Here is a 27,947-nt window from a genome sequence, read left to right as displayed (position 1 = left end):
TGCAGCGGTACCCGGCGGGGGCGGAGACGGCCGCCGCCACCACCGCCGCCACCGCCGCCGCCAACGCCGCCAACGCCACGACCGCCGCGGTCGACAAAATGAGAAGGTGTGTAGCGGGAGGCAAAAAGCCTACAGCACCTGGCGTTCCCAGGAGCTCTCCCGTCCGGGAGGTCTGCCGTCCAACTACTAACCAGGCCCAACCCTGCTTAGCTTCCGAGATCGAGTCGAGATCGGGCCCGTCTAGGGTGGTTTGGCCGTAGACACTGGGGGGGTCGCGGGCTTCCACTTGAGGTGCAGCTTAGCAGGCTCTTGGGCCTTACCGCCGGCCCAGTGGCCCGCCCGCCCCGGCAGGGCCCCGCCGCCCGCCTAGGCAGGGGAACGGAGGTCTCGGGGACCAGGCGGTGGCAGAGGAGTTGGCGACCACCCAGGCCACGGTGGGAGGGACCCAGGAAACATTTCGGCGCTTGGTCTCCCACCGCAGATCCCGCAGGTCGCTCACAGGGTTGTGGCCCCAGAGGCTTCAGGGCCCGGGGCCTGCGGTCCCTTGTGCATCCCACCTGACCGCCCACGCTGCGCTAGGCGCAGCCCTGTCGCAGACCGGGCCGGCCCTCCTGCCCGACAGCAGCTGGCCCGAAGCCAGTGGGAGCCACCATTGAGTTGGCAAAGCCCCTTAGACCCAGCAACTCCACCCTTGCCCCCACACCACCGTCCGACCTCAGGACCCCGCCCCTGGTGGCCGGCAGTCCCGCGGATGTGGCCTGGGCCCTCTATCCCTCTCCGGCACCCGGCCGCGGCGAAACGGTGGAGGGGGGGCTTTTTCCGCATGGAGCTTTGGAGAGACACCCACCGGCAGACAGGTGGCGGCGCCGGGGCTGGATCCAGTGGGGACCGCCAGGTGCAGGTCGAGGGGCTCGCGGGCCGCATGGACGGCACCCGGGTCCGCGGCCATTTCTGCTTCGAATCAGGGGACGAACGGAGCATATGGTGTGCCGCTGCCTTCCAGGGACGCCTTCTGGCCGCCTGGCCGCTCAGGCAGGCGGGGAGCGCCCCATCAGACGCTTGCTGTGGTGGGAGGGTCCTGAGGAGGTGGGGCCTGCAGCGGTACCCGGCGGGGGCGGAGACGGCCGCCGCCACCACCGCCGCCACCGCCACGACCGCCGCGGTCGACAAAATGAGAAGGTGTGTAGCGGGAGGCAAAAGGCCTACAGCACCTGGCGTTCCAGGGAGCTCTCCCGTCCGGGAAGTCTGCCATCCAACTACTAACCAGGCCCAACCCTGCTTAGCTTCCGAGATCGAGTCGAGATCGGGCCCGTCTAGGGTGGTTTGGCCGTAGACACTGGGGTGGTCGCGGGCTGCCTCTTGAGGTGCAGTTTAGCAGGCCCTTGGGCCTTACCGCCGGCCCAGCGGCCCGCCCGCCCTGGCAGGGCCCCGCCGCCCGCCTAGGCGGGGGAACGGAGGTTTCGGCGACCGGGGGGTGGCGGAGGAGTTGGCGACCTCCCAGCGCAGGGCGGGTGGGACACAGCAAGCTTTTTGGCGCTTCGTGCCCCGCCCCAGATCCCACAGGCCGCTCACAGGGACGTAGCCCCGGAGGCTTCAGGGCCCGGGGTCGGCGGTGCCTCGGGCATCCCACCTGCGCGCCCACGCTGTGGTAGGCGTAGCTCAGAGGCAGACTGGTCCGACCCTCCTGTCCTACAGCAGCTGGCCCGAAGCCACTGGGAGCCACCATTGAGTTGGCACGGCCCCTTAGACACAGCAAGGCCACCCTTGCCCCGACGCCACCGTCCGAGCTCAGGACCTCGTCCCAGGTGGCCGGCAGGTCCGGGGAAGTGGCCTGGGCCCTCGATCCTGCTCCTGCCCACGGCCGCGGCGAAGGGGCAGAAGGGGTGCTTTTTCCGGATGGAGCTGTGGAGAGACACCCCGGAAGACAGGTGGCGGTGCCGGGGCTGGACTCCAGTGGCTGCGGCCAGGTGCAGCTCGCGGGGCTCGCGGGCCGAACGGACGGCACCCGGGTCCGCGGCCATGTCTGGGTGACGTCAGGCCGCCCCCTGGAGCGGCTGGTGTGTCGCTGCCTTCCAGGGACGCCTTCTGGCCGCCTGGCCGGTCTGGCAGGTGGGGAGTGCCCCATCAGACGCTTGCTGTGGTGGGAGGGGCCTGAGGAGGTGGGGCCTGCAGCGGTACCTGGTACCCGGCGGGGGCGGAGACGGCCGCCGCCGCCGCCGCCACCGCGGGCGACAAAAGGAGAAAGCGGAGCGGAAGGCAAAAATCCTACAGCACCCGGTATTCCCAGGAGCTCTCCCATCCAGGAGGTCTCCCATCCAAGTTCGAACCAGGCCCGACCCTGCTTAGCTTCCGAGATCCAGACTTGATCGGGCCCGTCTAGGCTGGTTTGACAGTAGGTGTCAGTGGGTCGCAGGCTGCCTCTTGAGGCGCAGCTTAGCAGGCCCATGGGACTTACCGCCAGCCCAGCGGCCCGCCCACCTAGGCAGAGGAACGGAGGTCTCGGGGACCAGGTGGTGTCGGAGGTTTTGGCGACCACCCAGCCCAGGGCGGGAGGGACCCAGGAAACGTTTCGGCGCTTGGCCTCCCACCCCGGATCCCGCAGGTCGCTCACAGGGATGTGGCCCCGGAGGCTTCAGGGCCCGGGGCCTGCGGTCCTTTGGGCATCCCACCTGACTGCCCACGCTGCGCTAGGCGCAGCCCTGTCGCAGACCGGGCCGGCCTTCCTGCCCGACAGCAGCTGGCCTGAAGCCAGTGGGAGCCACCGTTGAGTTGGCAAAGCCCCTTAGACCCAGCAACGCCACCCTTGCCTCCACACCACCGTCCGAGCTCAGGACACCGGCCCAGGTGGACGGCAGGCCCGCGGAAGCGGCCTGCGCCCTCTATCCCTCTCCGGCACCAGGCCACGGCGAAACGGTGGAGGGGGGGCTTTTTCCGGATGGAGCTGTGGAGAGACACCCCCCGGCAGACAGGTGGCGGCGCCGGGGCTGGGCTCCAGTGGGGGCCGCCAGGTGCAGGTCGAGGGGCTCGCGGGCCGCATGGACGGCACCCAGGTCCGCGGCCATGTCTGCTTCGAGTCAGGGGACCAACGGAGCGTCTGGTGTGCCGCTGCCTTCCAGGGACGACTTCTGGCCGCCTGGCCGCTCAGGCAGGCGGGGAGCGCCCCATCAGACGCTTGCTGTGGTGGGAGGGTCCTGAGGAGGTGGGGCCTGCAGCGGTACCCGGCGGGGGCGGAGACGGCCGCCGCCACCACCGCCGCCACCGCCGCCACCGCCACGACCGCCACGGTCGACAAAAGGAGAAGGTGTGTAGCGGGAGGCAAAAAGCCTACAGCACCTGGCGTTCCCAGGAGCTCTCCCGTCCGGGAGGTCTCCCATCCAACTACTAACCAGGCCCAACCCTGCTTAGCTTCCGAGATCGAGTCGAGATCGGGCCCGTCTAGGGTGGTTTGGCCGTAGACACTGGGGGGGTCGCGGGCTTCCACTTGAGGCGCAGCTTAGCAGGCGCTTGGGACTTACCGCCGGCCCAGTGGCCCGCCCGCCCCGGCAGGGCCCCGCCGCCCGCCTAGGCAGGGGAACGGAGGTCTCGGGGACCAGGCGGTGGCAGAGGAGTTGGCGACCACCCAGCCCAGGGCGGGAGGGACCCAGGAAACGTTTCGGCGCTTGGCCTCCCACCGCAGAGTCCGCAGGTCGCTCACAGGGATGTGGCCCCGGAGGCTTCAGGGCCCGGGGCCTGCAGTCCCTTGTGCATCCCACCTGACCGCCCACGCTGCGCTAGGCGCAGCCCAGCCGCAGACCGGGCCGGCCCTCCTGCCCGACAGCAGCTGGCCCGAAGCCAGTGGGAGCCACCATTGAGTTGGCAAAGCCCCTTAGACCCAGCAACGCCACCCTTGCCCCCACACCACCGTCCGAGCTCTGTACCCCGGCCCAGGGGGCCGGCAGGCCCGGGGAAGCGGCCTGGGCCCTCGATCCTGCTCCCGCCCACGGCCGAGGCGAAGCGGCGGAGGGGGTGCTTTTTCCGGATGGAGCTGTGGAGAGACACCCTGGAAGACAGGTGGTGGAGCCGGGCCTGGGCTCCTGTGGCTGCGGCCAGGTGTAGCTCGCGGGGCTCACGGACCGAACGGACGGCACCCGGGTCCGCGGCCATGTCTGGGTGACGTCAGGCCGCCCCTGGAGCGTCTGGTGTGCCGCTGCCTTCCAGGGACGCCTTCTGGCCGCCTGGCCAGTCAGGCAGGTGGGGAGTGCCCCATCAGACGCTTGCTGTGGTGGGAGGGGCCAGAGGAGGTGGGGCCTGCAGTGGTACCTGGTACCCAGCAGGCGTGGAGACGGCCGCCGCCACTGACACCGCGGGCGACAAAAGGAGAAAGCGGAGCGGGAGGCAAAAAGCGTACAGCACCCGGCATTCCCAGGAGCTCTCCCATCCAGGAGGTCTCCCATCCAAGTTCTAACCAGGCCCGACCCTGCTTAGCTTCCGAGATCCAGACTTGATTGGGCCCGTCTAGGCTGCTTTGGCAGTAGGTGTCAGTGGGTCGCGGGCTGCCTCTTGAGGCGCAGCTTAGCAGGCCCTTGCGCCTTACCGCAAGCCCAGCGGCCCGCCCGCCCTGGCAGGGCCCCGCCGCCCGTCTAGGCAGAGGAACGGAGGTCTCGGGGACCGGTTGCTGGCGCGAGGTGTTGGCGACCACCCAGCCCAGGGCGGGCGGGACCCAGGAAACGTTTCGTCGCTTGGCCTCCCACCCCAGATCCCGCAGGTCGCTCACAAGGATGTGGCCCCGGAGGCTTCAGGGCCCGGGGCCTGCGGTCCTTTGGGCATCTCACCTGCCTGCCCTCGCTGCGCTAGGCGCAGCCCTGTCGCAGACCGGGCCGGCCTTCCTGCCCGACAGCAGCTGGCCTGAAGCCAGTGGGAGCCACCGTTGAGTTGGCAAAGCCCCTTAGACCCAGCAACGCCACCCTTGCCCCCACACCACCGTCCGAGCTCTGTACCCCGGCCCAGGTGGCCGGCAGGCCTGCGGAAGCGGCCTGGGCCCTCTATCCCTCTCCGGCACACGGCCGCGGCGAAACGGTGGAGGGGGGCTTTTTCCGGATGGAGCTGTGGAGAGACACCCCGGAAGACAGGTGGCGGCGCCGGGGCTGGGCTCCAGTGGCTGCGGCCAGCTGCAGCTCGTGGGGCTCGGGGGCCGAACGGACGGCACCCGGGTCCGCGGCCATGTCTGGGTGACGTCAGGCCGCCACCCGGAGCAGCTGGTGTGCCGCTGCCTTCCAGGGACGCCTTCTGGCCGCCTGGCCGGTCAGGCAGGTGGGGAGTGCCCCATCAGACGCTTGCTGTGGTGGCAGGGGCCTGAGGAGGTGGGGCCTGCAGCGGTACCTGACAGGGGCGGAGACGGCTGCCTCCACCACCGCCGCCACCATCGCCGCCACCGCGGGCGACAAAAGGAGAAAGCGGAGCGAGAGGCAAAAAGCCTACAGCACCCGGTATTCCCAGGAGCTCTCCCAGCCAGGACGTCTCCCATCCAAGTTCGAAACAGGCCCGACCCTGCTTAGCTTCCGAGATCCAGACTTGATCGGGCCCGTCTAGGCTGCTTTGGTAGTAGGTGTCGGTGGGTCGCGGGCTGCCTCTTGAGGCGCAGCTTAGCAGGCCCTTGGGCCTTACTGCCAGCCTAGCGGCCCGCCCGCCCTGGCAGGGCCCCGCCGGCCACCTAGGCAGAGGAACGGAGGTCTCGGTGATCGGGTGGTGGCGGAGGTGTTGGCGACCACCCAGCCCAGGGCGGGCGGGACCCAGCAAACGTTTCGGCGCTTGGCCTCCCACCCCAGATCCCGCAGGTCGCTCACAAGGATGTGGCCCCGGAGGCTTCAGGGCCCGGGGACTGCGGTCCCTTGGGCATCCCACCTGCCCGCCCACGCTGCGCTAGGCGCTGCCCTGTCGCAGACCGGGCCAGCCTTCCTGCCCGATAGCAGCTGGCCCGAAGCCAGTGGGAGCCACCTTTGCGTTAGCAAAGCCCCTTACCCAGCAACGCCCCCCTTGCCCCCACACCACCGTCCGAGCTCAGGACCCCGCCCCAGGTGGCCGGCAGGCCCGCGGAAGCGGCCTGGGCCCTCTATCCCTCTCCGGCACACGGCCACGGCGAAACGGTGGAGGGGGGGCTTTTTCCGGATGGAGCTGTGGAGAGACACCCACCGGCAGACAGGTGGCGGCGCCGGGGCTGGGCTCCAGTGGGGACCGCCAGGTGCAGGTCGAGGGGCTCGCGGGCCGCATGGACGGCACCCGGGTCCGCGGCCATGTCTGCTTCGAGTCAGGGGACGAACGGAGCATATGGTTTGCCGCTGCCTTCCAGGGACGCCTTCTGGCCGCCTGGCCGCTCAGGCAGGCGGGGAGCGCCCCATCAGACGCTTGCTGTGGTGGGAGGGTCCTGAGGAGGTGGGGCCTGCAGCGGTACCCGGCGGGGGCGGAGACGGCCGCCGCCACCACCGCCGCCACCGCCGCCGCCACCGCCGCCAACGCCACGACCGCCGCGGTCGACAAAATGAGAAGGTGTGTAGCGGGAGGCAAAAAGCCTACAGCACCTGGCGTTCCCAGGAGCTCTCCCGTCCGGGAGGTCTGCCATCCAACTACTAACCAGGCCCAACCCTGCTTAGCTTCCGAGATCGAGTCGAGATCGGGCCCGTCTAGGGTGGTTTGGCCGTAGACACTGGGGGGGTCGCGGGCTTCCACTTGAGGTGCAGCTTAGCAGGCTCTTGGGCCTTACCGCCGGCCCAGTGGCCCGCCCGCCCCGGCAGGGCCCCGCCGCCCGCCTAGGCAGGGGAACGGAGGTCTCGGGGACCAGGCGGTGGCAGAGGAGTTGGCGACCACCCAGGCCAGGGTGGGAGGGACCCAGGAAACATTTCGGCGCTTGGCCTCCCACCGCAGATCCCGCAGGTTGCTCACAGGGTTGTGGCCCCAGAGGCTACAGGGCCCGGGGCCTGCGGTCCCTTGTGCATCCCACCTGACCGCCCACGCTGCGCTAGGCGCAGCCCTGTCGCAGACCGGGCCGGCCCTCCTGCCCGACAGCAGCTGGCCCGAAGCCAGTGGGAGCTACCATTGAGTTGGCAAAGCCCCTTAGACCCAGCAACTCCACCCTTGCCCCCACACCACCGTCCGACCTCAGGACCCCGCCCCTGGTGGCCGGCAGTCCCGCGGATGTGGCCTGGGCCCTCTATCCCTCTCCGGCACCCGGCCGCGGCGAAACGGTGGAGGGGGGGCTTTTTCCGCATGGAGCTTTGGAGAGACACCCACCGGCAGACAGGTGGCGGCGCCGGGGCTGGATCCAGTGGGGACCGCCAGGTGCAGGTCGAGGGGCTCGCGGGCCGCATGGAAGGCACCCGGGTCCGCGGCCATTTCTGCTTCGAGTCAGGGGACGAACGGAGCATATGGTGTGCCGCTGCCTTCCAGGGACGCCTTCTGGCCGCCTGGCCGCTCAGGCAGGCGGGGAGCGCCCCATCAGACGCTTGCTGTGGTGGGAGGGTCCTGAGGAGGTGGGGCCTGCAGCGGTACCCGGCGGGGGCGGAGACGGCCGCCGCCACCACCGCCGCCACCGCCGCCGCCAACGCCGCCAACGCCACGACCGCCGCGGTCGACAAAATGAGAAGGTGTGTAGCGGGAGGCAAAAAGCCTACAGCACCTGGCGTTCCCAGGAGCTCTCCCGTCCGGGAGGTCTGCCGTCCAACTACTAACCAGGCCCAACCCTGCTTAGCTTCCGAGATCGAGTCGAGATCGGGCCCGTCTAGGGTGGTTTGGCCGTAGACACTGGGGTGGTCGCGGGCTGCCTCTTGAGGTGCAGTTTAGCAGGCCCTTGGGCCTTACCGCCGGCCCAGCGGCCCGCCCGCCCTGGCAGGGCCCCGCCGCCCGCCTAGGCGGGGGAACGGAGGTTTCGGCGACCGGGGGGTGGCGGAGGAGTTGGCGACCTCCCAGCGCAGGGCGGGTGGGACACAGCAAGCTTTTTGGCGCTTCGTGCCCCGCCCCAGATCCCACAGGCCGCTCACAGGGACGTAGCCCCGGAGGCTTCAGGGCCCGGGGTCGGCGGTGCCTCGGGCATCCCACCTGCGCGCCCACGCTGTGGTAGGCGTAGCTCAGAGGCAGACTGGTCCGACCCTCCTGTCCTACAGCAGCTGGCCCGAAGCCACTGGGAGCCACCATTGAGTTGGCACGGCCCCTTAGACACAGCAAGGCCACCCTTGCCCCGACGCCACCGTCCGAGCTCAGGACCTCGTCCCAGGTGGCCGGCAGGTCCGGGGAAGTGGCCTGGGCCCTCGATCCTGCTCCTGCCCACGGCCGCGGCGAAGGGGCAGAAGGGGTGCTTTTTCCGGATGGAGCTGTGGAGAGACACCCCGGAAGACAGGTGGCGGTGCCGGGGCTGGACTCCAGTGGCTGCGGCCAGGTGCAGCTCGCGGGGCTCGCGGGCCGAACGGACGGCACCCGGGTCCGCGGCCATGTCTGGGTGACGTCAGGCCGCCCCCTGGAGCGGCTGGTGTGTCGCTGCCTTCCAGGGACGCCTTCTGGCCGCCTGGCCGGTCTGGCAGGTGGGGAGTGCCCCATCAGACGCTTGCTGTGGTGGGAGGGGCCTGAGGAGGTGGGGCCTGCAGCGGTACCTGGTACCCGGCGGGGGCGGAGACGGCCGCCGCCGCCGCCGCCACCGCGGGCGACAAAAGGAGAAAGCGGAGCGGAAGGCAAAAATCCTACAGCACCCGGTATTCCCAGGAGCTCTCCCATCCAGGAGGTCTCCCATCCAAGTTCGAACCAGGCCCGACCCTGCTTAGCTTCCGAGATCCAGACTTGATCGGGCCCGTCTAGGCTGGTTTGACAGTAGGTGTCAGTGGGTCGCAGGCTGCCTCTTGAGGCGCAGCTTAGCAGGCCCATGGGACTTACCGCCAGCCCAGCGGCCCGCCCGCCTAGGCAGAGGAACGGAGGTCTCGGGGACCAGGTGGTGTCGGAGGTTTTGGCGACCACCCAGCCCAGGGCGGGAGGGACCCAGGAAACGTTTCGGCGCTTGGCCTCCCACCCCGGATCCCGTAGGTCGCTCACAGGGATGTGGCCCCGGAGGCTTCAGGGCCCGGGGCCTGCGGTCCTTTGGGCATCCCACCTGACTGCCCACGCTGCGCTAGGCGCAGCCCTGTCGCAGACCGGGCCGGCCTTCCTGCCCGACAGCAGCTGGCCTGAAGCCAGTGGGAGCCACCGTTGAGTTGGCAAAGCCCCTTAGACCCAGCAACGCCACCCTTGCCTCCACACCACCGTCCGAGCTCAGGACACCGGCCCAGGTGGACGGCAGGCCCGCGGAAGCGGCCTGCGCCCTCTATCCCTCTCCGGCACCAGGCCACGGCGAAACGGTGGAGGGGGGGCTTTTTCCGGATGGAGCTGTGGAGAGACACCCCCCGGCAGACAGGTGGCGGCGCCGGGGCTGGGCTCCAGTGGGGGCCGCCAGGTGCAGGTCGAGGGGCTCGCGGGCCGCATGGACGGCACCCAGGTCCGCGGCCATGTCTGCTTCGAGTCAGGGGACCAACGGAGCGTCTGGTGTGCCGCTGCCTTCCAGGGACGACTTCTGGCCGCCTGGCCGCTCAGGCAGGCGGGGAGCGCCCCATCAGACGCTTGCTGTGGTGGGAGGGTCCTGAGGAGGTGGGGCCTGCAGCGGTACCCGGCGGGGGCGGAGACGGCCGCCGCCACCACCGCCGCCACCGCCGCCACCGCCACGACCGCCACGGTCGACAAAAGGAGAAGGTGTGTAGCGGGAGGCAAAAAGCCTACAGCACCTGGCGTTCCCAGGAGCTCTCCCGTCCGGGAGGTCTCCCATCCAACTACTAACCAGGCCCAACCCTGCTTAGCTTCCGAGATCGAGTCGAGATCGGGCCCGTCTAGGGTGGTTTGGCCGTAGACACTGGGGGGGTCGCGGGCTTCCACTTGAGGCGCAGCTTAGCAGGCGCTTGGGACTTACCGCCGGCCCAGTGGCCCGCCCGCCCCGGCAGGGCCCCGCCGCCCGCCTAGGCAGGGGAACGGAGGTCTCGGGGACCAGGCGGTGGCAGAGGAGTTGGCGACCACCCAGCCCAGGGCGGGAGGGACCCAGGAAACGTTTCGGCGCTTGGCCTCCCACCGCAGAGTCCGCAGGTCGCTCACAGGGATGTGGCCCCGGAGGCTTCAGGGCCCGGGGCCTGCGGTCCCTTGTGCATCCCACCTGACCGCCCACGCTGCGCTAGGCGCAGCCCAGCCGCAGACCGGGCCGGCCCTCCTGCCCGACAGCAGCTGGCCCGAAGCCAGTGGGAGCCACCATTGAGTTGGCAAAGCCCCTTAGACCCAGCAACGCCACCCTTGCCCCCACACCACCGTCCGAGCTCTGTACCCCGGCCCAGGGGGCCGGCAGGCCCGGGGAAGCGGCCTGGGCCCTCGATCCTGCTCCCGCCCACGGCCGAGGCGAAGCGGCGGAGGGGGTGCTTTTTCCGGATGGAGCTGTGGAGAGACACCCTGGAAGACAGGTGGTGGAGCCGGGCCTGGGCTCCTGTGGCTGCGGCCAGGTGTAGCTCGCGGGGCTCACGGACCGAACGGACGGCACCCGGGTCCGCGGCCATGTCTGGGTGACGTCAGGCCGCCCCTGGAGCGTCTGGTGTGCCGCTGCCTTCCAGGGACGCCTTCTGGCCGCCTGGCCAGTCAGGCAGGTGGGGAGTGCCCCATCAGACGCTTGCTGTGGTGGGAGGGGCCAGAGGAGGTGGGGCCTGCAGTGGTACCTGGTACCCAGCAGGCGTGGAGACGGCCGCCGCCACTGACACCGCGGGCGACAAAAGGAGAAAGCGGAGCGGGAGGCAAAAAGCGTACAGCACCCGGCATTCCCAGGAGCTCTCCCATCCAGGAGGTCTCCCATCCAAGTTCTAACCAGGCCCGACCCTGCTTAGCTTCCGAGATCCAGACTTGATTGGGCCCGTCTAGGCTGCTTTGGCAGTAGGTGTCAGTGGGTCGCGGGCTGCCTCTTGAGGCGCAGCTTAGCAGGCCCTTGCGCCTTACCGCAAGCCCAGCGGCCCGCCCGCCCTGGCAGGGCCCCGCCGCCCGTCTAGGCAGAGGAACGGAGGTCTCGGGGACCGGTTGCTGGCGCGAGGTGTTGGCGACCACCCAGCCCAGGGCGGGCGGGACCCAGGAAACGTTTCGTCGCTTGGCCTCCCACCCCAGATCCCGCAGGTCGCTCACAAGGATGTGGCCCCGGAGGCTTCAGGGCCCGGGGCCTGCGGTCCTTTGGGCATCTCACCTGCCTGCCCTCGCTGCGCTAGGCGCAGCCCTGTCGCAGACCGGGCCGGCCTTCCTGCCCGACAGCAGCTGGCCTGAAGCCAGTGGGAGCCACCGTTGAGTTGGCAAAGCCCCTTAGACCCAGCAACGCCACCCTTGCCCCCACACCACCGTCCGAGCTCTGTACCCCGGCCCAGGTGGCCGGCAGGCCTGCGGAAGCGGCCTGGGCCCTCTATCCCTCTCCGGCACACGGCCGCGGCGAAACGGTGGAGGGGGGCTTTTTCCGGATGGAGCTGTGGAGAGACACCCCGGAAGACAGGTGGCGGCGCCGGGGCTGGGCTCCAGTGGCTGCGGCCAGCTGCAGCTCGTGGGGCTCGGGGGCCGAACGGACGGCACCCGGGTCCGCGGCCATGTCTGGGTGACGTCAGGCCGCCACCCGGAGCAGCTGGTGTGCCGCTGCCTTCCAGGGACGCCTTCTGGCCGCCTGGCCGGTCAGGCAGGTGGGGAGTGCCCCATCAGACGCTTGCTGTGGTGGCAGGGGCCTGAGGAGGTGGGGCCTGCAGCGGTACCTGACAGGGGCGGAGACGGCTGCCTCCACCACCGCCGCCACCATCGCCGCCACCGCGGGCGACAAAAGGAGAAAGCGGAGCGAGAGGCAAAAAGCCTACAGCACCCGGTATTCCCAGGAGCTCTCCCAGCCAGGACGTCTCCCATCCAAGTTCGAAACAGGCCCGACCCTGCTTAGCTTCCGAGATCCAGACTTGATCGGGCCCGTCTAGGCTGCTTTGGTAGTAGGTGTCGGTGGGTCGCGGGCTGCCTCTTGAGGCGCAGCTTAGCAGGCCCTTGGGCCTTACTGCCAGCCTAGCGGCCCGCCCGCCCTGGCAGGGCCCCGCCGGCCACCTAGGCAGAGGAACGGAGGTCTCGGTGATCGGGTGGTGGCGGAGGTGTTGGCGACCACCCAGCCCAGGGCGGGCGGGACCCAGCAAACGTTTCGGCGCTTGGCCTCCCACCCCAGATCCCGCAGGTCGCTCACAAGGATGTGGCCCCGGAGGCTTCAGGGCCCGGGGACTGCGGTCCCTTGGGCATCCCACCTGCCCGCCCACGCTGCGCTAGGCGCTGCCCTGTCGCAGACCGGGCCAGCCTTCCTGCCCGATAGCAGCTGGCCCGAAGCCAGTGGGAGCCACCTTTGCGTTAGCAAAGCCCCTTACCCAGCAACGCCCCCCTTGCCCCCACACCACCGTCCGAGCTCAGGACCCCACCCCAGGTGGCCGGCAGGCCCGCGGAAGCGGCCTGGGCCCTCTATCCCTCTCCGGCACCCGGCCGCGGCGAAACGGTGGAGGGGGGGCTTTTTCCGGATGGAGGTTTGGAGAGACACCCACCGGCAGACAGGTGGCGGCGCCGGGGCTGGGCTCCAGTGGGGACAGCCAGGTGCAGGTCGAGGGGCTCGCGGGCCGCATGGACGGCACCCGGGTCCGCGGCCATGTCTGCTTCGAGTCAGGGGACGAACGGAGCATATGGTTTGCCGCTGCCTTCCAGGGACGCCTTCTGGCCGCCTGGCCGCTCAGGCAGTCGGGGAGCGCCCCATAAGACGCTTGCTGTGGTGGGAGGGTCCTGAGGAGGTGGGGCCTGCAGCGGTACCCGGCGGGGGCGGAGACGGCCGCCGCCACCACCGCCGCCACCGCCGCCGCCAACGCCGCCAACGCCACGACCGCCGCGGTCGACAAAATGAGAAGGTGTGTAGCGGGAGGCAAAAAGCCTACAGCACCTGGCGTTCCCAGGAGCTCTCCCGTCTGGGAGGTCTGCCGTCCAACTACTAACCAGGCCCAACCCTGCTTAGCTTCCGAGATCGAGTCGAGATCGGGCCCGTCTAGGGTGGTTTGGCCGTAGACACTGGGGGGGTCGCGGGCTTCCACTTGAGGTGCAGCTTAGCAGGCTCTTGGGCCTTACCGCCGGCCCAGTGGCCCGCCCGCCCCGGCAGGGCCCCGCCGCCCGCCTAGGCAGGGGAACGGAGGTCTCGGGGACCAGGCGGTGGCAGAGGAGTTGGCGACCACCCAGGCCACGGTGGGAGGGACCCAGGAAACATTTCGGCGCTTGGTCTCCCACCGCAGATCCCGCAGGTCGCTCACAGGGTTGTGGCCCCAGAGGCTTCAGGGCCCGGGGCCTGCGGTCCCTTGTGCATCCCACCTGACCGCCCACGCTGCGCTAGGCGCAGCCCTGTCGCAGACCGGGCCGGCCCTCCTGCCCGACAGCAGCTGCCCCGAAGCCAGTGGGAGCCACCATTGAGTTGGCAAAGCCCCTTAGACCCAGCAACTCCACCCTTGCCCCCACACCACCGTCCGACCTCAGGACCCCGCCCCTGGTGGCCGGCAGTCCCGCGGATGTGGCCTGGGCCCTCTATCCCTCTCCGGCACCCGGCCGCGGCGAAACGGTGGAGGGGGGGCTTTTTCCGCATGGAGCTTTGGAGAGACACCCACCGGCAGACAGGTGGCGGGCGCCGGGGCTGGATCCAGTGGGGACCGCCAGGTGCAGGTCGAGGGGCTCGCGGGCCGCATGGACGGCACCCGGGTCCGCGGCCATTTCTGCTTCGAGTCAGGGGACGAACGGAGCATATGGTGTGCCGCTGCCTTCCAGGGACGCCTTCTGGCCGCCTGGCCGCTCAGGCAGGCGGGGAGCGCCCCATCAGACGCTTGCTGTGGTGGGAGGGTCCTGAGGAGGTGGGGCCTGCAGCGGTACCCGGCGGGGGCGGAGATGGCCGCCGCCACCACCGCCGCCACCGCCGCCACCGCCACGACCGCCACGGTCGACAAAAGGAGAAGGTGTGTAGCGGGAGGCAAAAAGCCTACAGCACCTGGCGTTCCCAGGAGCTCTCCCGTCCGGGAGGTCTCCCATCCAACTACTAACCAGGCCCAACCCTGCTTAGCTTCCGAGATCGAGTCGAGATCGGGCCCGTCTAGGGTGGTTTGGCCGTAGACACTGGGGTGGTCGCGGGCTGCCTCTTGAGGTGCAGTTTAGCAGGCCCTTGGGCCTTACCGCCGGCCCAGCGGCCCGCCCGCCCTGGCAGGGCCCCGCCGCCCGCCTAGGCGGGGGAACGGAGGTTTCGGCGACCGGGGGGTGGCGGAGGAGTTGGCGACCTCCCAGCGCAGGGCGGGTGGGACACAGCAAGCTTTTCGGCGCTTCGTGCCCCGCCCCAGATCCCACAGGCCGCTCACAGGGACGTAGCCCCGGAGGCTTCAGGGCCCGGGGTCGGCGGTGCCTCGGGCATCCCACCTGCGCGCCCACGCTGTGGTAGGCGTAGCTCAGAGGCAGACTGGTCCGACCCTCCTGTCCTACAGCAGCTGGCCCGAAGCCACTGGGAGCCACCATTGAGTTGGCACGGCCCCTTAGACACAGCAAGGCCACCCTTGCCCCGACGCCACCGTCCAAGCTCAGGACCTCGTCCCAGGTGGCCGGCAGGTCCGGGGAAGTGGCCTGGGCCCTCGATCCTGCTCCTGCCCACGGCCGCGGCGAAGGGGCAGAAGGGGTGCTTTTTCCGGATGGAGCTGTGGAGAGACACCCCGGAAGACAGGTGGCGGTGCCGGGGCTGGACTCCAGTGGCTGCGGCCAGGTGCAGCTCGCGGGGCTCGCGGGCCGAACGGACGGCACCCGGGTCCGCGGCCATGTCTGGGTGACGTCAGGCCGCCCCCTGGAGCGGCTGGTGTGTCGCTGCCTTCCAGGGACGCCTTCTGGCCGCCTGGCCGGTCTGGCAGGTGGGGAGTGCCCCATCAGACGCTTGCTGTGGTGGGAGGGGCCTGAGGAGGTGGGGCCTGCAGCGGTACCTGGTACCCGGCGCGGGCGGAGACGGCCGCCGCCGCCGCCACCGCGGGCGATAAAAGGAGAAAGCGGAGCGGAAGGCAAAAATCCTACAGCACCCGGTATTCCCAGGAGCTCTCCCATCCAGGAGGTCTCCCATCCAAGTTCGAACCAGGCCCGACCCTGCTTAGCTTCCGAGATCCAGACTTGATCGGGCCCGTCTAGGCTGGTTTGACAGTAGGTGTCAGTGGGTCGCAGGCTGCCTCTTGAGGCACAGCTTAGCAGGCCCATGGGACTTACCGCCAGCCCAGCGGCCCGCCCGCCTAGGCAGAGGAACGGAGGTCTCGGGGACCAGGTGGTGTCGGAGGTTTTGGCGACCACCCAGCCCAGGGCGGGAGGGACCCAGGAAACGTTTCGGCGCTTGGCCTCCCACCCCGGATCCCGCAGGTCGCTCACAGGGATGTGGCCCCGGAGGCTTCAGGGCCCGGGGCCTGCGGTCCTTTGGGCATCCCACCTGACTGCCCACGCTGCGCTAGGCGCAGCCCTGTCGCAGACCGGGCCGGCCTTCCTGCCCGACAGCAGCTGGCCCGAAGGAAGTGGGAGCCACCGTTGAGTTGGCAAAGCCCCTTAGACCCAGCAACGCCACCCTTGCCTCCACACCACCGTCCGAGCTCAGGACACCGGCCCAGGTGGACGGCAGGCCCGCGGAAGCGGCCTGCGCCCTCTATCCCTCTCCGGCACCAGGCCACGGCGAAACGGTGGAGGGGGGGCTTTTTCCGGATGGAGCTGTGGAGAGACACCCCCCGGCAGACAGGTGGCGGCGCCGGGGCTGGGCTCCAGTGGGGGCCGCCAGGTGCAGGTCGAGGGGCTCGCGGGCCGCATGGACGGCACCCAGGTCCGCGGCCATGTCTGCTTCGAGTCAGGGGACCAACGGAGCGTCTGGTGTGCCGCTGCCTTCCAGGGACGACTTCTGGCCGCCTGGCCGCTCAGGCAGTCGGGGAGCGCCCCATCAGACGCTTGCTGTGGTGGGAGGGTCCTGAGGAGATGGGGCCTGCAGCGGTACCCGGCGGGGGCGGAGACGGCCGCCGCCACCACCGCCGCCACCGCCGCCGCCAACGCCGCCAACGCCACGACCGCCGCGGTCGACAAAATGAGAAGGTGTGTAGCGGGAGGCAAAAAGCCTACAGCACCTGGCGTTCCCAGGAGCTCTCCCGTCTGGGAGGTCTGCCGTCCAACTACTAACCAGGCCCAACCCTGCTTAGCTTCCGAGATCGAGTCGAGATCGGGCCCGTCTAGGGTGGTTTGGCCGTAGACACTGGGGGGGTCGCGGGCTTCCACTTGAGGTGCAGCTTAGCAGGCTCTTGGGCCTTACCGCCGGCCCAGTGGCCCGTCCGCCCCGGCAGGGCCCCGCCGCCCGCCTAGGCAGGGGAACGGAGGTCTCGGGGACCAGGCGGTGGCAGAGGAGTTGGCGACCACCCAGGCCACGGTGGGAGGGACCCAGGAAACATTTCGGCGCTTGGTCTCCCACCGCAGATCCCGCAGGTCGCTCACAGGGTTGTGGCCCCAGAGGCTTCAGGGCCCGGGGCCTGCGGTCCCTTGTGCATCCCACCTGACCGCCCACGCTGCGCTAGGCGCAGCCCTGTCGCAGACCGGGCCGGCCCTCCTGCCCGACAGCAGCTGGCCCGAAGCCAGTGGGAGCCACCATTGAGTTGGCAAAGCCCCTTAGACCCAGCAACTCCACCCTTGCCCCCACACCACCGTCCGACCTCAGGACCCCGCCCCTGGTGGCCGGCAGTCCCGCGGATGTGGCCTGGGCCCTCTATCCCTCTCCGGCACCCGGCCGCGGCGAAACGGTGGAGGGGGGGCTTTTTCCGCATGGAGCTTTGGAGAGACACCCACCGGCAGACAGGTGGCGGCGCCGGGGCTGGATCCAGTGGGGACCGCCAGGTGCAGGTCGAGGGGCTCGCGGGCCGCATGGACGGCACCCGGGTCCGCGGCCATTTCTGCTTCGAGTCAGGGGACGAACGGAGCATATGGTGTGCCGCTGCCTTCCAGGGACGCCTTCTGGCCGCCTGGCCGCTCAGGCAGGCGGGGAGCGCCCCATCAGACGCTTGCTGTGGTGGGAGGGTCCTGAGGAGGTGGGGCCTGCAGCGGTACCCGGCGGGGGCGGAGACGGCCGCCGCCACCACCGCCGCCACCGCCGCCACCGCCACTACCGCCACGGTCGACAAAAGGAGAAGGTGTGTAGCGGGAGGCAAAAAGCCTACAGCACCTGGCGTTCCCAGGAGCTCTCCCGTCCGGGAGGTCTCCCATCCAACTACTAACCAGGCCCAACCCTGCTTAGCTTCCGAGATCGAGTCGAGATCGGGCCCGTCTAGGGTGGTTTGGCCGTAGACACTGGGGTGGTCGCGGGCTGCCTCTTGAGGTGCAGTTTAGCAGGCCCTTGGGCCTTACCGCCGGCCCAGCGGCCCGCCCGCCCTGGCAGGGCCCCGCCGCCCGCCTAGGCGGGGGAACGGAGGTTTCGGCGACCGGGGGGTGGCGGAGGAGTTGGCGACCTCCCAGCGCAGGGCGGGTGGGACACAGCAAGCTTTTCGGCGCTTCGTGCCCCGCCCCAGATCCCACAGGCCGCTCACAGGGACGTAGCCCCGGAGGCTTCAGGGCCCGGGGTCGGCGGTGCCTCGGGCATCCCACCTGCGCGCCCACGCTGTGGTAGGCGTAGCTCAGAGGCAGACTGGTCCGACCCTCCTGTCCTACAGCAGCTGGCCCGAAGCCACTGGGAGCCACCATTGAGTTGGCACGGCCCCTTAGACACAGCAAGGCCACCCTTGCCCCGACGCCACCGTCCGAGCTCAGGACCTCGTCCCAGGTGGCCGGCAGGTCCGGGGAAGTGGCCTGGGCCCTCGATCCTGCTCCTGCCCACGGCCGCGGCGAAGGGGCAGAAGGGGTGCTTTTTCCGGATGGAGCTGTGGAGAGACACCCCGGAAGACAGGTGGCGGTGCCGGGGCTGGACTCCAGTGGCTGCGGCCAGGTGCAGCTCGCGGGGCTCGCGGGCCGAACGGACGGCACCCGGGTCCGCGGCCATGTCTGGGTGACGTCAGGCCGCCCCCTGGAGCGGCTGGTGTGTCGCTGCCTTCCAGGGACGCCTTCTGGCCGCCTGGCCGGTCTGGCAGGTGGGGAGTGCCCCATCAGACGCTTGCTGTGGTGGGAGGGGCCTGAGGAGGTGGGGCCTGCAGCGGTACCTGGTACCCGGCGCGGGCGAAGACGGCCGCCGCCGCCGCCACCGCGGGCGACAAAAGGAGAAAGCGGAGCGGAAGGCAAAAATCCTACAGCACCCGGTATTCCCAAGAGCTCTCCCATCCAGGAGGTCTCCCATCCAAGTTCGAACCAGGCCCGACCCTGCTTAGCTTCCGAGATCCAGACTTGATCGGGCCCGTCTAGGCTGGTTTGACAGTAGGTGTCAGTGGGTCGCAGGCTGCCTCTTGAGGCGCAGCTTAGCAGGCCCATGGGACTTACCGCCAGCCCAGCGGCCCGCCCGCCTAGGCAGAGGAACGGAGGTCTCGGGGACCAGGTGGTGTCGGAGGTTTTGGCGACCACCCAGCCCAGGGCGGGAGGGACCCAGGAAACGTTTCGGCGCTTGGCCTCCCACCCCGGATCCCGCAGGTCGCTCACAGGGATGTGGCCCCGGAGGCTTCAGGGCCCGGGGCCTGCGGTCCTTTGGGCATCCCACCTGACTGCCCACGCTGCGCTAGGCGCAGCCCTGTCGCAGACCGGGCCGGCCTTCCTGCCCGACAGCAGCTGGCCCGAAGGAAGTGGGAGCCACCGTTGAGTTGGCAAAGCCCCTTAGACCCAGCAACGCCACCCTTGCCTCCACACCACCGTCCGAGCTCAGGACACCGGCCCAGGTGGACGGCAGGCCTGCGGAAGCGGCCTGCGCCCTCTATCCCTCTCCGGCACCAGGCCACGGCGAAACGGTGGAGGGGGGGCTTTTTCCGGATGGAGCTGTGGAGAGACACCCCCCGGCAGACAGGTGGCGGCGCCGGGGCTGGGCTCCAGTGGGGGCCGCCAGGTGCAGGTCGAGGGGCTCGCGGGCCGCATGGACGGCACCCAGGTCCGCGGCCATGTCTGCTTCGAGTCAGGGGACCAACGGAGCGTCTGGTGTGCCGCTGCCTTCCAGGGACGACTTCTGGCCGCCTGGCCGCTCAGGCAGGCGGGGAGCGCCCCATCAGACGCTTGCTGTGGTGGGAGGGTCCTGAGGAGGTGGGGCCTGCAGCGGTACCCGGCGGGGGCGGAGACGGCCGCCGCCACCACCGCCGCCACCGCCGCCACCGCCACGACCACCACGGTCGACAAAAGGAGAAGGTGTGTAGCGGGAGGCAAAAAGCCTACAGCACCTGGCGTTCCCAGGAGCTCTCCCGTCCGGGAGGTCTCCCATCCAACTACTAACCAGGCCCAACCCTGCTTAGCTTCCGAGATCGAGTCGAGATCGGGCCCGTCTAGGGTGGTTTGGCCGTAGACACTGGGGGGGTCGCGGGCTTCCACTTGAGGCGCAGCTTAGCAGGCGCTTGGGACTTACCGGCGGCCCAGTGGCCCGCCCGCCCCGGCAGGGCCCCGCCGCCCGCCTAGGCAGGGGAACGGAGGTCTCGGGGACCAGGCGGTGGCAGAGGAGTTGGCGACCACCCAGCCCAGGGCGGGAGGGACCCAGGAAACGTTTCGGCGCTTGGCCTCCCACCGCAGAGTCCGCAGGTCGCTCACAGGGATGTGGCCCCGGAGGCTTCAGGGCCCGGGGCCTGCGGTCCCTTGTGCATCCCACCTGACCGCCCACGCTGCGCTAGGCGCAGCCCAGCCGCAGACCGGGCCGGCCCTCCTGCCCGACAGCAGCTGGCCCGAAGCCAGTGGGAGCCACCATTGAGTTGGCAAAGCCCCTTAGACCCAGCAACGCCACCCTTGCCCCCACACCACCGTCCGAGCTCTGTACCCCAGCCCAGGGGGCCGGCAGGCCCGGGGAAGCGGCCTGGGCCCTCGATCCTGCTCCCGCCCACGGCCGAGGCGAAGCGGCGGAGGGGGTGCTTTTTCCGGATGGAGCTGTGGAGAGACACCCTGGAAGACAGGTGGTGGAGCCGGGCCTGGGCTCCTGTGGCTGCGGCCAGGTGTAGCTCGCGGGGCTCACGGACCGAACGGACGGCACCCGGGTCCGCGGCCATGTCTGGGTGACGTCAGGCCGCTCCTGGAGCGTCTGGTGTGCCGCTGCCTTCCAGGGACGCCTTCTGGCCGCCTGGCCAGTCAGTCAGGTGGGGAGTACCCCATCAGACGCTTGCTGTGGTGGGAGGGGCCAGAGGAGGTGGGGCCTGCAGTGGTACCTGGTACCCAGCAGGCGTGGAGACGGCCGCCGCCACTGACACCGCGGGCGACAAAAGGAGAAAGCGGAGCGGGAGGCAAAAAGCGTACAGCACCCGGCATTCCCAGGAGCTCTCCCATCCAGGAGGTCTCCCATCCAAGTTCTAACCAGGCCCGACCCTGCTTAGCTTCCGAGATCCAGACTTGATTGGGCCCGTCTAGGCTGCTTTGGCAGTAGGTGTCAGTGGGTCGCGGGCTGCCTCTTGAGGCGCAGCTTAGCAGGCCCTTGCGCCTTACCGCAAGCCCAGCGGCCCGCCCGCCCTGGCAGGGCCCCGCCGCCCGTCTAGGCAGAGGAACGGAGGTCTCGGGGACCGGTTGCTGGCGCGAGGTGTTGGCGACCACCCAGCCCAGGGCGGGCGGGACCCAGGAAACGTTTCGTCGCTTGGCCTCCCACCCCAGATCCCGCAGGTCGCTCACAAGGATGTGGCCCCGGAGGCTTCAGGGCCCGGGGCCTGCGGTCCTTTGGGCATCTCACCTGCCTGCCCTCGCTGCGCTAGGCGCAGCCCTGTCGCAGACCGGGCCGGCCTTCCTGCCCGACAGCAGCTGGCCTGAAGCCAGTGGGAGCCACCGTTGAGTTGGCAAAGCCCCTTAGACCCAGCAACGCCACCCTTGCCCCCACACCACCGTCCGAGCTCTGTACCCCGGCCCAGGTGGCCGGCAGGCCTGCGGAAGCGGCCTGGGCCCTCTATCCCTCTCCGGCACACGGCCGCGGCGAAACGGTGGAGGGGGGCTTTTTCCGGATGGAGCTGTGGAGAGACACCCCGGAAGACAGGTGGCGGCGCCGGGGCTGGGCTCCAGTGGCTGCGGCCAGCTGCAGCTCGTGGGGCTCGGGGGCCGAACGGACGGCACCCGGGTCCGCGGCCATGTCTGGGTGACGTCAGGCCGCCCCCTGGAGCGGCTGGTGTGTCGCTGCCTTCCAGGGACGCCTTCTGGCCGCCTGGCCGGTCTGGCAGGTGGGGAGTGCCCCATCAGACGCTTGCTGTGGTGGGAGGGGCCTGAGGAGGTGGGGCCTGCAGCGGTACCTGGTACCCGGCGGGGGCGGAGACGGCCGCCGCCGCCGCCACCGCGGGCGACAAAAGGAGAAAGCGGAGCGGAAGGCAAAAATCCTACAGCACCCGGTATTCCCAGGAGCTCTCCCATCCAGGAGGTCTCCCATCCAAGTTCGAACCAGGCCCGACCCTGCTTAGCTTCCGAGATCCAGACTTGATCGGGCCCGTCTAGGCTGGTTTGACAGTAGGTGTCAGTGGGTCGCAGGCTGCCTCTTGAGGCGCAGCTTAGCAGGCCCATGGGACTTACCGCCAGCCCAGCGGCCCGCCCGCCTAGGCAGAGGAACGGAGGTCTCGGGGACCAGGCGGTGGCAGAGGAGTTGGCGACCACCCAGGCCACGGTGGGAGGGACCCAGGAAACATTTCGGCGCTTGGTCTCCCACCGCAGATCCCGCAGGTCGCTCACAGGGTTGTGGCCCCAGAGGCTTCAGGGCCCGGGGCCTGCGGTCCCTTGTGCATCCCACCTGACCGCCCACGCTGCGCTAGGCGCAGCCCTGTCGCAGACCGGGCCGGCCCTCCTGCCCGACAGCAGCTGGCCCGAAGCCAGTGGGAGCCACCATTGAGTTGGCAAAGCCCCTTAGACCCAGCAACTCCACCCTTGCCCCCACACCACCGTCCGACCTCAGGACCCCGCCCCTGGTGGCCGGCAGTCCCGCGGATGTGGCCTGGGCCCTCTATCCCTCTCCGGCACCCGGCCGCGGCGAAACGGTGGAGGGGGGGCTTTTTCCGCATGGAGCTTTGGAGAGACACCCACCGGCAGACAGGTGGCGGCGCCGGGGCTGGATCCAGTGGGGACCGCCAGGTGCAGGTCGAGGGGCTCGCGGGCCGCATGGACGGCACCCGGGTCCGCGGCCATTTCTGCTTCGAGTCAGGGGACGAACGGAGCATATGGTGTGCCGCTGCCTTCCAGGGACGCCTTCTGGCCGCCTGGCCGCTCAGGCAGGCGGGGAGCGCCCCATCAGACGCTTGCTGTGGTGGGAGGGTCCTGAGGAGGTGGGGCCTGCAGCGGTACCCGGCGGGGGCGGAGACGGCCGCCGCCACCACCGCCGCCACCGCCGCCGCCAACGCCGCCAACGCCACGACCGCCGCGGTCGACAAAATGAGAAGGTGTGTAGCGGGAGGCAAAAAGCCTACAGCACCTGGCGTTCCCAGGAGCTCTCCCGTCCGGGAGGTCTGCCGTCCAACTACTAACCAGGCCCAACCCTGCTTAGCTTCCGAGATCGAGTCGAGATCGGGCCCGTCTAGGGTGGTTTGGCCGTAGACACTGGGGGGGTCGCGGGCTTCCACTTGAGGTGCAGCTTAGCAGGCTCTTGGGCCTTACCGCCGGCCCAGTGGCCCGCCCGCCCCGGCAGGGCCCCGCCGCCCGCCTAGGCAGGGGAACGGAGGTCTCGGGGACCAGGCGGTGGCAGAGGAGTTGGCGACCACCCAGGCCACGGTGGGAGGGACCCAGGAAACATTTCGGCGCTTGGTCTCCCACCGCAGATCCCGCAGGTCGCTCACAGGGTTGTGGCCCCAGAGGCTTCAGGGCCCGGGGCCTGCGGTCCCTTGTGCATCCCACCTGACCGCCCACGCTGCGCTAGGCGCAGCCCTGTCGCAGACCGGGCCGGCCCTCCTGCCCGACAGCAGCTGGCCCGAAGCCAGTGGGAGCCACCATTGAGTTGGCAAAGCCCCTTAGACCCAGCAACTCCACCCTTGCCCCCACACCACCGTCCGACCTCAGGACCCCGCCCCTGGTGGCCGGCAGTCCCGCGGATGTGGCCTGGGCCCTCTATCCCTCTCCGGCACCCGGCCGCGGCGAAACGGTGGAGGGGGGGCTTTTTCCGGATGGAGCTTTGGAGAGACACCCACCGGCAGACAGGTGGCGGCGCCGGGGCTGGATCCAGTGGGGACCGCCAGGTGCAGGTCGAGGGGCTCGCGGGCCGCATGGACGGCACCCGGGTCCGCGGCCATTTCTGCTTCGAATCAGGGGACGAACGGAGCATATGGTGTGCCGCTGCCTTCCAGGGACGCCTTCTGGCCGCCTGGCCGCTCAGGCAGGCGGGGAGCGCCCCATCAGACGCTTGCTGTGGTGGGAGGGTCCTGAGGAGGTGGGGCCTGCAGCGGTACCCGGCGGGGGCGGAGACGGCCGCCGCCACCACCGCCGCCACCGCCACGACCGCCGCGGTCGACAAAATGAGAAGGTGTGTAGCGGGAGGCAAAAGGCCTACAGCACCTGGCGTTCCAGGGAGCTCTCCCGTCCGGGAAGTCTGCCATCCAACTACTAACCAGGCCCAACCCTGCTTAGCTTCCGAGATCGAGTCGAGATCGGGCCCGTCTAGGGTGGTTTGGCCGTAGACACTGGGGTGGTCGCGGGCTGCCTCTTGAGGTGCAGTTTAGCAGGCCCTTGGGCCTTACCGCCGGCCCAGTGGCCCGCCCGCCCTGGCAGGGCCCCGCCGCCCGCCTAGGCGGGGGAACGGAGGTTTCGGCGACCGGGGGGTGGCGGAGGAGTTGGCGACCTCCCAGCGCAGGGCGGGTGGGACACAGCAAGCTTTTCGGCGCTTCGTGCCCCGCCCCAGATCCCACAGGCCGCTCACAGGGACGTAGCCCCGGAGGCTTCAGGGCCCGGGGTCGGCGGTGCCTCGGGCATCCCACCTGCGCGCCCACGCTGTGGTAGGCGTAGCTCAGAGGCAGACTGGTCCGACCCTCCTGTCCTACAGCAGCTGGCCCGAAGCCACTGGGAGCCACCATTGAGTTGGCACGGCCCCTTAGACACAGCAAGGCCACCCTTGCCCCGACGCCACCGTCTGAGCTCAGGACCTCGTCCCAGGTGGCCGGCAGGTCCGGGGAAGTGGCCTGGGCCCTCGATCCTGCTCCTGCCCACGGCCGCGGCGAAGGGGCAGAAGGGGTGCTTTTTCCGGATGGAGCTGTGGAGAGACACCCCGGAAGACAGGTGGCGGTGCCGGGGCTGGACTCCAGTGGCTGCGGCCAGGTGCAGCTCGCGGGGCTCGCGGGCCGAACGGACGGCACCCGGGTCCGCGGCCATGTCTGGGTGACGTCAGGCCGCCCCCTGGAGCGGCTGGTGTGTCGCTGCCTTCCAGGGACGCCTTCTGGCCGCCTGGCCGGTCTGGCAGGTGGGGAGTGCCCCATCAGACGCTTGCTGTGGTGGGAGGGGCCTGAGGAGGTGGGGCCTGCAGCGGTACCTGGTACCCGGCGCGGGCGGAGACGGCCGCCGCCGCCGCCGCCGCCACCGCGGGCGACAAAAGGAGAAAGCGGAGCGGAAGGCAAAAATCCTACAGCACCCGGTATTCCCAGGAGCTCTCCCATCCAGGAGGTCTCCCATCCAAGTTCGAACCAGGCCCGACCCTGCTTAGCTTCCGAGATCCAGACTTGATCGGGCCCGTCTAGGCTGGTTTGACAGTAGGTGTCAGTGGGTCGCAGGCTGCCTCTTGAGGCGCAGCTTAGCAGGCCCATGGGACTTACCGCCAGCCCAGCGGCCCGCCCGCCTAGGCAGAGGAACGGAGGTCTCGGGGACCAGGTGGTGTCGGAGGTTTTGGCGACCACCCAGCCCAGGGCGGGAGGGACCCAGGAAACGTTTCGGCGCTTGGCCTCCCACCGCAGATCCCGCAGGTTGCTCACAGGGTTGTGGCCCCAGAGGCTACAGGGCCCGGGGCCTGCGGTCCCTTGTGCATCCCACCTGACCGCCCACGCTGCGCTAGGCGCAGCCCTGTCGCAGACCGGGCCGGCCCTCCTGCCCGACAGCAGCTGGCCCGAAGCCAGTGGGAGCCACCATTGAGTTGGCAAAGCCCCTTAGACCCAGCAACTCCACCCTTGCCCCCACACCACCGTCCGACCTCAGGACCCCGCCCCTGGTGGCCGGCAGTCCCGCGGATGTGGCCTGGGCCCTCTATCCCTCTCCGGCACCCGGCCGCGGCGAAACGGTGGAGGGGGGGCTTTTTCCGCATGGAGCTTTGGAGAGACACCCACCGGCAGACAGGTGGCGGCGCCGGGGCTGGATCCAGTGGGGACCGCCAGGTGCAGGTCGAGGGGCTCGCGGGCCGCATGGACGGCACCCGGGTCCGCGGCCATTTCTGCTTCGAGTCAGGGGACGAACGGAGCATATGGTGTGCCGCTGCCTTCCAGGGACGCCTTCTGGCCGCCTGGCCGCTCAGGCAGGCGGGGAGCGCCCCATCAGACGCTTGCTGTGGTGGGAGGGTCCTGAGGAGGTGGGGCCTGCAGCGGTACCCGGCGGGGGCGGAGACGGCCGCCGCCACCACCGCCGCCACCGCCGCCGCCAACGCCGCCAACGCCACGACCGCCGCGGTCGACAAAATGAGAAGGTGTGTAGCGGGAGGCAAAAAGCCTACAGCACCTGGCGTTCCCAGGAGCTCTCCCGTCCGGGAGGTCTGCCGTCCAACTACTAACCAGGCCCAACCCTGCTTAGCTTCCGAGATCGAGTCGAGATCGGGCCCGTCTAGGGTGGTTTGGCCGTAGACACTGGGGGGGTCGCGGGCTTCCACTTGAGGTGCAGCTTAGCAGGCTCTTGGGCCTTACCGCCGGCCCAGTGGCCCGCCCGCCCCGGCAGGGCCCCGCCGCCCGCCTAGGCAGGGGAACGGAGGTCTCGGGGACCAGGCGGTGGCAGAGGAGTTGGCGACCACCCAGGCCACGGTGGGAGGGACCCAGGAAACATTTCGGCGCTTGGTCTCCCACCGCAGATCCCGCAGGTCGCTCACAGGGTTGTGGCCCCAGAGGCTTCAGGGCCCGGGGCCTGCGGTCCCTTGTGCATCCCACCTGACCGCCCACGCTGCGCTAGGCGCAGCCCTGTCGCAGACCGGGCCGGCCCTCCTGCCCGACAGCAGCTGGCCCGAAGCCAGTGGGAGCCACCATTGAGTTGGCAAAGCCCCTTAGACCCAGCAACTCCACCCTTGCCCCCACACCACCGTCCGACCTCAGGACCCCGCCCCTGGTGGCCGGCAGTCCCGCGGATGTGGCCTGGGCCCTCTATCCCTCTCCGGCACCCGGCCGCGGCGAAACGGTGGAGGGGGGGCTTTTTCCGGATGGAGCTTTGGAGAGACACCCACCGGCAGACAGGTGGCGGCGCCGGGGCTGGATCCAGTGGGGACCGCCAGGTGCAGGTCGAGGGGCTCGCGGGCCGCATGGACGGCACCCGGGTCCGCGGCCATTTCTGCTTCGAATCAGGGGACGAACGGAGCATATGGTGTGCCGCTGCCTTCCAGGGACGCCTTCTGGCCGCCTGGCCGCTCAGGCAGGCGGGGAGCGCCCCATCAGACGCTTGCTGTGGTGGGAGGGTCCTGAGGAGGTGGGGCCTGCAGCGGTACCCGGCGGGGGCGGAGACGGCCGCCGCCACCACCGCCGCCACCGCCACGACCGCCGCGGTCGACAAAATGAGAAGGTGTGTAGCGGGAGGCAAAAGGCCTACAGCACCTGGCGTTCCAGGGAGCTCTCCCGTCCGGGAAGTCTGCCATCCAACTACTAACCAGGCCCAACCCTGCTTAGCTTCCGAGATCGAGTCGAGATCGGGCCCGTCTAGGGTGGTTTGGCCGTAGACACTGGGGTGGTCGCGGGCTGCCTCTTGAGGTGCAGTTTAGCAGGCCCTTGGGCCTTACCGCCGGCCCAGTGGCCCGCCCGCCCTGGCAGGGCCCCGCCGCCCGCCTAGGCGGGGGAACGGAGGTTTCGGCGACCGGGGGGTGGCGGAGGAGTTGGCGACCTCCCAGCGCAGGGCGGGTGGGACACAGCAAGCTTTTCGGCGCTTCGTGCCCCGCCCCAGATCCCACAGGCCGCTCACAGGGACGTAGCCCCGGAGGCTTCAGGGCCCGGGGTCGGCGGTGCCTCGGGCATCCCACCTGCGCGCCCACGCTGTGGTAGGCGTAGCTCAGAGGCAGACTGGTCCGACCCTCCTGTCCTACAGCAGCTGGCCCGAAGCCACTGGGAGCCACCATTGAGTTGGCACGGCCCCTTAGACACAGCAAGGCCACCCTTGCCCCGACGCCACCGTCTGAGCTCAGGACCTCGTCCCAGGTGGCCGGCAGGTCCGGGGAAGTGGCCTGGGCCCTCGATCCTGCTCCTGCCCACGGCCGCGGCGAAGGGGCAGAAGGGGTGCTTTTTCCGGATGGAGCTGTGGAGAGACACCCCGGAAGACAGGTGGCGGTGCCGGGGCTGGACTCCAGTGGCTGCGGCCAGGTGCAGCTCGCGGGGCTCGCGGGCCGAACGGACGGCACCCGGGTCCGCGGCCATGTCTGGGTGACGTCAGGCCGCCCCCTGGAGCGGCTGGTGTGTCGCTGCCTTCCAGGGACGCCTTCTGGCCGCCTGGCCGGTCTGGCAGGTGGGGAGTGCCCCATCAGACGCTTGCTGTGGTGGGAGGGGCCTGAGGAGGTGGGGCCTGCAGCGGTACCTGGTACCCGGCGCGGGCGGAGACGGCCGCCGCCGCCGCCGCCACCGCGGGCGACAAAAGGAGAAAGCGGAGCGGAAGGCAAAAATCCTACAGCACCCGGTATT

At 70.0% G+C, this 27,947-nt stretch overlaps 15 pseudogenes; all 15 read right to left on the bottom strand.

Moving 5' to 3' along the window:
• Positions 1-126: 126 nt before the first annotated feature.
• LOC137209660 (5S ribosomal RNA) lies at positions 127-262 on the bottom strand (annotated as a pseudogene).
• Positions 263-1,199: 937 nt separating this feature from the next.
• On the bottom strand, positions 1,200-1,335 carry LOC137209704 (5S ribosomal RNA; annotated as a pseudogene).
• A 1,986-nt stretch (positions 1,336-3,321) lies between these two features.
• LOC137209774 (5S ribosomal RNA) lies at positions 3,322-3,457 on the bottom strand (annotated as a pseudogene).
• Positions 3,458-6,542: 3,085 nt separating this feature from the next.
• Positions 6,543-6,678, bottom strand: LOC137209585 (5S ribosomal RNA; annotated as a pseudogene).
• A 958-nt stretch (positions 6,679-7,636) lies between these two features.
• LOC137209659 (5S ribosomal RNA) lies at positions 7,637-7,772 on the bottom strand (annotated as a pseudogene).
• Positions 7,773-9,758: 1,986 nt separating this feature from the next.
• LOC137209773 (5S ribosomal RNA) lies at positions 9,759-9,894 on the bottom strand (annotated as a pseudogene).
• A 3,085-nt stretch (positions 9,895-12,979) lies between these two features.
• LOC137209618 (5S ribosomal RNA) lies at positions 12,980-13,115 on the bottom strand (annotated as a pseudogene).
• A 947-nt stretch (positions 13,116-14,062) lies between these two features.
• Positions 14,063-14,198, bottom strand: LOC137209772 (5S ribosomal RNA; annotated as a pseudogene).
• A 1,995-nt stretch (positions 14,199-16,193) lies between these two features.
• LOC137209617 (5S ribosomal RNA) lies at positions 16,194-16,329 on the bottom strand (annotated as a pseudogene).
• A 946-nt stretch (positions 16,330-17,275) lies between these two features.
• LOC137209771 (5S ribosomal RNA) lies at positions 17,276-17,411 on the bottom strand (annotated as a pseudogene).
• Positions 17,412-19,394: 1,983 nt separating this feature from the next.
• Positions 19,395-19,530, bottom strand: LOC137209770 (5S ribosomal RNA; annotated as a pseudogene).
• Positions 19,531-22,582: 3,052 nt separating this feature from the next.
• LOC137209658 (5S ribosomal RNA) lies at positions 22,583-22,718 on the bottom strand (annotated as a pseudogene).
• Positions 22,719-23,655: 937 nt separating this feature from the next.
• On the bottom strand, positions 23,656-23,791 carry LOC137209703 (5S ribosomal RNA; annotated as a pseudogene).
• A 2,000-nt stretch (positions 23,792-25,791) lies between these two features.
• LOC137209656 (5S ribosomal RNA) lies at positions 25,792-25,927 on the bottom strand (annotated as a pseudogene).
• A 937-nt stretch (positions 25,928-26,864) lies between these two features.
• On the bottom strand, positions 26,865-27,000 carry LOC137209701 (5S ribosomal RNA; annotated as a pseudogene).
• Positions 27,001-27,947: the final 947 nt, after the last annotated feature.

The sequence above is a fragment of the Pseudorca crassidens genome, chromosome 16, assembly GCF_039906515.1.
Source record: "Pseudorca crassidens isolate mPseCra1 chromosome 16, mPseCra1.hap1, whole genome shotgun sequence".
In the NCBI taxonomy this organism is placed as follows: Eukaryota; Metazoa; Chordata; class Mammalia; order Artiodactyla; family Delphinidae; genus Pseudorca; species Pseudorca crassidens.
The sequence above is the reverse complement of the archived record's forward strand: the minus strand, read 5'-3'. Positions and strand labels throughout refer to the sequence as shown.